Source organism: Triplophysa rosa, linkage group LG3 (genome assembly GCF_024868665.1).
Source record: "Triplophysa rosa linkage group LG3, Trosa_1v2, whole genome shotgun sequence".
Taxonomy (NCBI): Eukaryota; Metazoa; Chordata; class Actinopteri; order Cypriniformes; family Nemacheilidae; genus Triplophysa; species Triplophysa rosa.
Window position 1 is genome coordinate 13089004 of NC_079892.1, and position 8296 is coordinate 13097299.

An 8296-nucleotide genomic window follows, 5' to 3' on the forward strand; every position below is an offset into this window, starting at 1 on the left:
CCTATATGTAAAGAGTAAATGAATAATAAAAATAATGACAACTGTAACATGTTGAAATATACTCATCACAAAATTGCTTAAAGGCACAAAAACTACGGCAACTGCTGATGCAATGGGTCATTACTGAAATTAAAGAAAATAGAGCCTTCAAGCAAAAATGTGTCACGGTCGCTGGCGGACAGAACCCAGGCGCAGACAGAAGGAGGGGGTAAACACAACAGACTTTAATTAATACAAACAAAACAAAACCCACAATGGGGAAAACACGACAAACGAAACAAGAAACAAAAGAAAAACTTCCCGCAATGGGGCAAAACAGAAACTAAGGAACACTAAAACAACTCACTTACTGACCTCACATAACCCCAATGTTATCAACCCTTCACTGGTTACCCATTAAGTATCGTATTGACTTTAAAGTTCTTTTAATTACTTATAAAGCCTTAAACGGTTTAGCCCCTACCTACATAACAGACTAAACTCTGGAATAGCCTCCCCGATACTATTCGAGGGTCAGACACACTCTCCCAATTTAAATCTAGATTAAAGACACATCTTTTCAGCCAAGCATTCACTAACACATAGCTAATGAACAGCAGCTACGCTAATTATTCTCTTTCTGCCCTCGCCTCGGGATGCCCATCCCGAGGTAGGGAGAGATTCCGCCAGGCCCAGATGAACGTCATATGCCCATCCCCAACTAGAGATTATGATTCTTATTTGCTTCAGCTCCATCCAAGGCAATTCCATCACCACCCAAGAACAAAGGCGACCATCTGACACGGACGCCAAGCTCAGACCAAATTCCATCCCCAACCGAGAGCAAGAGAGACTACTTGTCATATTAATGCTACATTTTCAAGGCTTATGTATTTAATTGCTAAACTTACATCACATGACAGCAGTATCTGAAAAGTATGGCTGCTACTCAGTGACTTTGATTGGAGGTTGCTGGGTGGTTTGTTTTGTGGGAGTGGTGGGGGTCTTTGGTTGTGTTGGGGGTTTCTTATTTGTTGGGGCATGTGTGGGTCTGGTCTGGTTGGTCTTGTTTTGTGGTAGATGTTCGACACAGAGGAATAAAGTTAATTATGCCATTACTATTGTTTCCCTGGTTGTTCCTCTGTTGGTCTGTTGTTGATCGCGGAATGGGACGGGTTGGACTGCACGGTTTCGGCTGGTGGGGCTCCTGGGTCGGCGGTCGTGGGCTCTCCTGTTCTTCGTTGGAATCGTTGCCTCGATGAGCTTGGTCCGGCGTCACTGAGTGAGCTATTATTCATCATTGGAGTTTGGGTTCCTCGCCACAGCAGTGCAGTGTTGGCATGCTCACCGGGAGACTGCATTTATTTATTCATTTATTTATTAGATATTATTTATTAGAATGATCTTGCTTGGTCTATAAACACCATGCACTGTGCTGTGTTTTACCTTTCTGTGTTTTTCTTATTTGCTCCTGTAAAGCTGCTTTGGAACAATGCACATTGTGAAAAGTGCTATATAAATAAAATTGAATTGAATTGAACTTACTGAAACAGGTTCACGGACAAGGCAAGACTGAGACGCGGGAACACGGGCCATACAAAACAAAACGAAGCGCACAGGACAATGAAACATGAGGCATTTTAAAGGGAAGAGAACCAACGGAGGATAATTGATGAGGGCAGGTGAGAAACATTAGACACGGCAGGAAAGCAATACTGAAACGAGAGGGGCGGGACCAATGACGAGACACGAGAAAGCACATGAGATGTAAAAACGTAAACAACTCATGGCTTTCTCACATAAAACCTAAGGGCTCTGTCCCAATTCTGCCACACGACTAGAAATTCAGAAACAAGAAGGCAGGACCGTGACAAAAATGTTCCCACTGTACATCTGTAGGCAACCAGCTAATGCAATGCTGTAGACTCAGAATCAATCCTATACTGCTCACCCAGGCTCAAATTTTTTTTACGAATTCAGACAGTAGTGTGAAAAACATGCAACAGAGCTCAAACTGTAGCACGCTGCTATAAACACACCAGATCAAAGAAGCACAAATCAATGCATGAGTCATGACATGTAACAGTCCCTTTGAACAACATCAATCAGATCTACTGCAGCTTTATAGACATAACATGTAAAACTATTTAATGATTATTAAGTATCAACATATCAATATCATACCAGAATCATTTTTGATAATATTAACACACCAGGTTTAGGAAATCTTGGATTCGGCATTGACAAAGAGATTGTCACATGTACATGAGGCAAATGCTCCCCCCAGAGGGGTGCGGGAGGATTTGGGAGCTTTACCACCGAGGCAGTGGGCGATCAGGGTGTGGGATTGGGGGGTCGCATCTGAAGCACATAGCCCTGCCTGTACACAGGGGCACTGCCTTGGAAAACCTTATTCTTTGCAGTGGGTCTGACTGATGCTGCTTTAGGGCTAAAGACGCACAGGAGGTGATGGGTTCACTATTAATATTTTTTATTACTTGGCACAACTGAGAATGGAGCACATCAGTGGCGAGGCTACATAAGGGCCAGGGTGTCATTGGCCCACACAGATTGACAGCTGGTCCACCCAATCAAATGAGACACAGGTCAACACAATCTCATGGCAAAAATGTAACTATTTTACGATGAGGCTAATTTTAGCTAATTCGTATGAATTCATACTCTATTTGGTACAGGCCAGCCTGATCGAGTGGCCTGTGGGGCGTCCGGGATCCGGATCATTGTACCGATCTTCATTACTGGACACGATCAATAAAATTATTTGGATCCCCACACTGCCAACAGACCGGCCCAGGTTTCCCCGCTGCCCTAGTGGCAGGAAGTAGGCCAAGGGATTGGTGAGGAGAGGCCGGAGGGACGAGAGCGGTGACTGCAGTGCCGCTGTGCAGGCCCACGCCTCGGGGAGGCGCTTTCGCGGCCGCTGAAATCCCTGCTCCCAGCGGCGGTCTGGACTGGTCTGAACTGGCCTGGTATAGGTTTGGGAAAGGAGGATGGGGAAACAGGGAAAGGGAGAGAGATCTTAGGGGTTCGCCGACCCCGGGGCACGCCACCATCTCGATGGCCTAGCTCAGTGACGTCGGACGGTGGCACTGGACCCATTGGGCGGTCTTCTGTGGCAACCGTGCCACAAACTGCTCCAGCACCACCCTCTCGATGACTTCGTCGACGTCGCTCGTGTCGGCCATCAGCCATTTGCGGCAGGCGTCCCGGAGCTGTTGCGCCATCGCAAAGGGCTGGCCGCACTCCCCAAGCTCCAATGACCGAACCGCTGCTGGTGCCGTTCCGGACTCAGGCCGACCCGCTGGAGGATTGCTTTCTTGAGGTCCGCGTAGATGAGGAGGTTCTGAACTGGCAGCTGTGCCTCCCTGGACAACAGCGGGATAAGATGTGCTGACCAAACGTCCTGGGGCCTGCCAGACACCTCCGCAGACCTCTCGAAAAGTTCTAAGAACGCCTCTGGGTCGTCCTGAGGTCCCATCTTATGGAGCGGGAAATGGGGGGACGGGGGTTGCGGCCACTGGCGTTTCCTTGGCTCGCTCCTCGCGGTTGATCCAGCTCCGGAACGACTCGCGGTCTTCTTTCTGAGCCTGGATGAGGCTTTGGAAGCGCCTCTCCCGATCCTTGCGGAGGCTCAGCAGGGCTTGGTGATGCTCGCGATGAAGACCAGCGAGTGATTGAATTACCTCCTCAAATGGCCTTCCTGGCGGAGACTAAGTCACATTAAACGGTCTTTTCGTGGAGTAGCTTGACCCCGTAGACGAGTTCCCAGCCAGTCTCTCTCTCTAGCTCTTCGTCGCCTCGAGCTGGGTTTTAAGCATCTCCTCACCAATCAATGGAATGAGACACAGGTGTTTATGATGTGCACTTGACCTACTTACTACTCGCTGGAGTAGGACTGTGATATGTCCCTAGTCTATATCAGCATGGCTGTGATTAGGCCAAAAGCACGAGGCCGCAGGCTGAGTACAGGAGACAATCACAGCCATGATGATATGGAGCCATATCACACGACTACGAGAGCGATGATGCATTTATGAATTCCAGCCCAGCACACTGTTAAACGTTATACTAATTCCAAACCGTCACGTCTTTTAAATTTGCGTTGTGCTGCCTTAGTGAAGTTATAACTGAGAAGTAATGAGGCAGAACGTGCATGTGAAAAGAGTGACAGAGTGAAAGAGACTGTAAAAGGCACCTCACAGAGAATGCATTATTTCCATTGCACTGCAGCATTTCCATTGTTTTTGCTGTAAGAGACACTGCACAAATACACAATAACTTTTCCTACTATGGTAGTCAATGGTGCCTCAGAACTGAGTTGCTAACATTCATCCAAATATCTTTTTTTTGTGTTCAAAAGAACAAATCAGAACAAAGCAATGTGGTTTGGAACAACTTGACGGTGAGTAATTCATGACAGAATTGTGTGAAACATTTTTGGGTGGAGTATCACTTGAAGTTGTTAAAATTTGGTAAATTGGACAAGTAAATTTTCCTTTATTCAGTGCATATTCAGGATTTACATTTCTATATGTAGATTTTACAGAATCGTTTCTGAATGGCCTCCGTAATAAGATGAATAGATAAAGACATAAAATCTTCTGTGATGAGAGAGAGAGTGAAACAGAAAGTGAGGAAATGACCTCATAATGGTAATTCATGTGAATCACTCTTTTGGGACCAATCCAGATTTTTTTCGATACATAGGGTATAAACTTTCAGTGCTGAGACTTCATTTGTACCTTCAGTTGAGGTTTATTCATCTTACAGGTTTGTTGATATCCTCAATACATCAGTGTTTGCAGGACTTTATACTTTGTGACCTTACAAAATTCTTTAGTGTTTTTCAGGCATCTTGCATTTACAGGTCTTAACAAGAATACAATGGCAAAAAACACAGATCGAGGTGGGTTAAACTTAATTTCATTAATTTCATCACTCATCAGTGTCAAAGCATCATTTAACATCATATGTTGACCTCTACAGAAGTGATGAAGATACAGATCAGAGATCTCACAAACAGTCCAGAGTTTGTTCAGGAGCTTCTTCCGGCTGCTGAGCGTACAGCTTTACTCTATCATCTCTCTTACCTCTGTTTGGAGAATTTCCCCAAGTTGGAGAGGATTCTCAGAAAGCGTGCTGTTGAAAATCAGCTTCTCTTTGTCTCCTCTGAAGTTCTTCTTCTGAAGGTAAGTCTGAAGATCTTATGGTAGCTCTGTTATCACAGTCCAACAGACTTAAATATGTTGTCTGGGACACCAGGAAAATGTGTGTAAATATTGAATAGTTTTGAATAGTTTTTCATGCCATCAGACCTTAAGAGCAATAAAAAGATATAAAACATCATTTGTAATTCATGCATGCAAGGATTACCTGATGACTGATTTATTAGATATTAATCGGAATACATTTACTCACTTTACAATGTAGGAAGTGTGGTGATTATTTAATGTGTTTAGTGCACTGAAAGAAGGGTTTCATTCAACCAATTAAAAAATTTTAGGGTAAGGATTCACATCTATATTTTATAACTTAAGCCAATGAAAATTAATAAAGAAAATGTATATATATTTCATTGGCTCAGGTTATAAAATTTAGATGTGAATCCTTACCCTAAAATATTTGAATTGGTTGAATGAAACCCTTTTTTCAGTGTGGTACATTTCTTTGTGGAGAAAATAGGCAGACATGCAGAAATTATCATAAGATAAAAACTGAGTTGTGACTGTGGCAGCCAAGCTTATTCTCCTGTCTATTGTAGTTTCTGTTTTCTGATAAATTGATAAAAGTGCTTGGAATCCTGCTAAATGGTTCAATGTAGAATGTATAGCAATGCATTTGACTGACTTTGATCTTACAGCTTATAAGAGTACGATCATTGTTAATAAATCAGGTAACATTTCTGTTGTCTTTTAGTGCGTGACCACAAGTGAGGATTTAGTTTCCTCGCTGTTGCCCATGCTGAGGCTTAGTGTTGAAAATAATCAAACCATTTTGGCTGTGAAGTCTCTGGAGAAAGCAAAAACATGGATCAATGAAATTGTTGAGAGAGTGAAAGAAATTATAGCCAGGTAACATAATAGAAAATATTAACTATATTAAATGTTTGTTGTTTCACATGAATGTTTACTACAAGTAACACTGTATCAATAATGACAAAAGACATTATAATTGATGAATCCAAATGAAACTGTGACGAGTAAATGATTTATCTGAAATGTCATATGATCAGATATGAAAAACACAACGATAATGTGGCTACAAGCACCAGTGATGTAAATGCTGAAAAGAAACAGACGAAAAATCAAAAGGTGGAAACATCCAGTGAGATCAAGAGTTTAGGGGAGATTGTGGACAAGTTCCAAGATGACCTGAAGAAAATCACTGAGAAAATAGGAGAAACTGAGACAAAGATTCAAGAAAAAAATGTAGAGCTACAGAATCACATCAGCGATGTTTGTCGTACAAGTCAGGGTTTTGGTATCCTGGCTGCGATTGTGCCATTCATTGGGCCGATTATTAAATCCATTTATGATACTGCAACCGCCCCTGGTGTGACTGCTAAAACCCAAGCTCTCACCAATGAATTGTCTCAACTCTCCTCTGAGAAATCAGACCTGAGAAACAAAGACTGGAAGATCCAAATTCAGATGAACTGATCTGCAGCTAAAGTTGGCAACTTTGAAAATACAAGAGGGTGAGATGCTTTCAAATGCTTAAAGCAGATTTAAAGCTGGTTTAAATGAATAGATTAAAATATTCAGCGATCAGTGATATTTTGGGTTTGCTTCGTATTGTTTCTCTAGGTACAATACCCGACCCTGTCCATCTGGGGGAGGTTCAAAAGTGCCTTTCTCAAATCCAAAAAATATTGATTCAGCTTCAGAAGTTTTGGATGTCAGTAGGGGAACTACTGGATTCTCTGAAAAAGAAAACCTTCGTTGGAGAGGACATCCTTGACATTGATATGAATGAAAATACTAAGAGCTTCTTTCTGAAGTCTATTGAGACAGCAGAAGAGGTAAAGTAACTTACAAGAACAGTAACTATCCTTTGGTAAAACATATTTATAATGTCCCCTTGATTGCATAGCAACATGTAAATAGTGTTGTGATCATTTTTGTACCTCATATTTGCAGTATTGGAAGACCTTTGGCCAAGGCTGTCTGAACGCAAAGGACATCTTTAACTTGCAGAATAAGGATGCATACAAGTTCCTGGAGTCCAGTCCTCCTGTAGACTCAGTCGAGTGGAAACAAGAGTATGATTCTGTCATAGAGAAGCTGAAGAACATAAGTCCTGATCCCTTATGTGAGGCAAACAAAGCTGCCATAACTGAGTAACACACAATACAATATACTGATGCCTGCATCTTTAACCATAACACTATCATACTTATGAAATGTTGATAACAACTGTTCTGAATAACATGTTTCTCATATTTGATTTGTGTTTTCATGTTTAACATATTAAAATGATAAAGAACACCCCCACTATTCTGTAAGTTAGTCATTGTTTGGCGTTCACCAAACTTATGCCAAAACTGTGTCACATGTAGCCTAATGCTGTGCTTTATAACGTTTGCATCATTTGTCTTGATTTATTTTGTTTGTTTATTACTGCCGTATTCCATAAATCACTGTAAAAGTAAAGGTAACTTGACCTATTTACAAAATCATGTCTATTGTGTTTACTGTACATACAGAAAATGTAAAATAAAAGTACAGTACTGTATATGCCAGTGCACATTTTCAATAATAAGATCACACCACTATTCAAGTTGTAGTCCACTACATATTTTAAAATTTAAAACAATATAAAAACATGCATAAACATGCTTTCTAAAAATTCCTCAATGACTTAACTGCAGAATCTCAGGTGAGCTCCACTGTCCTCACTCTTATTGGTGGTAGCTGCCATATTGTGTTACTGCTCATTTGCATATAGTTCAATCATTCAAAAACTCTGTAAAGTCATTGCATTGACAACATTTGTTGCCACCACACACGTAGATAAAACATACAGATGCTTTATTTTACAATGAAGCTGATGATAATTATTGTTTAGTGTGTTTCACTCCTTCCGATTATTGTAATGGTTTCTGACTCTTCTTATTAGTGTTTGGGTTTATGTCTGGCTCTGTAAAACAATCTTGATGTTTATAAAGGCAGAACACTAAATAAATAATGCATGAAAAGGATGGGTGCAGAATTAAATTTGTCTTTGAACAGAAGAATTCTTGTGACTTGATACACATGTATTAGGTAATATACCATAGCAGACCAATAAAAGTACA

The 8296-nt window shown here is 41.5% G+C and overlaps 1 pseudogene; it reads left to right on the top strand.

Moving 5' to 3' along the window:
* The first annotated feature begins 4758 nt into the window (after positions 1–4758).
* On the top strand, positions 4759–8102 carry LOC130552253 (uncharacterized; annotated as a pseudogene).
* The last annotated feature ends 194 nt before the right edge of the window (positions 8103–8296 follow it).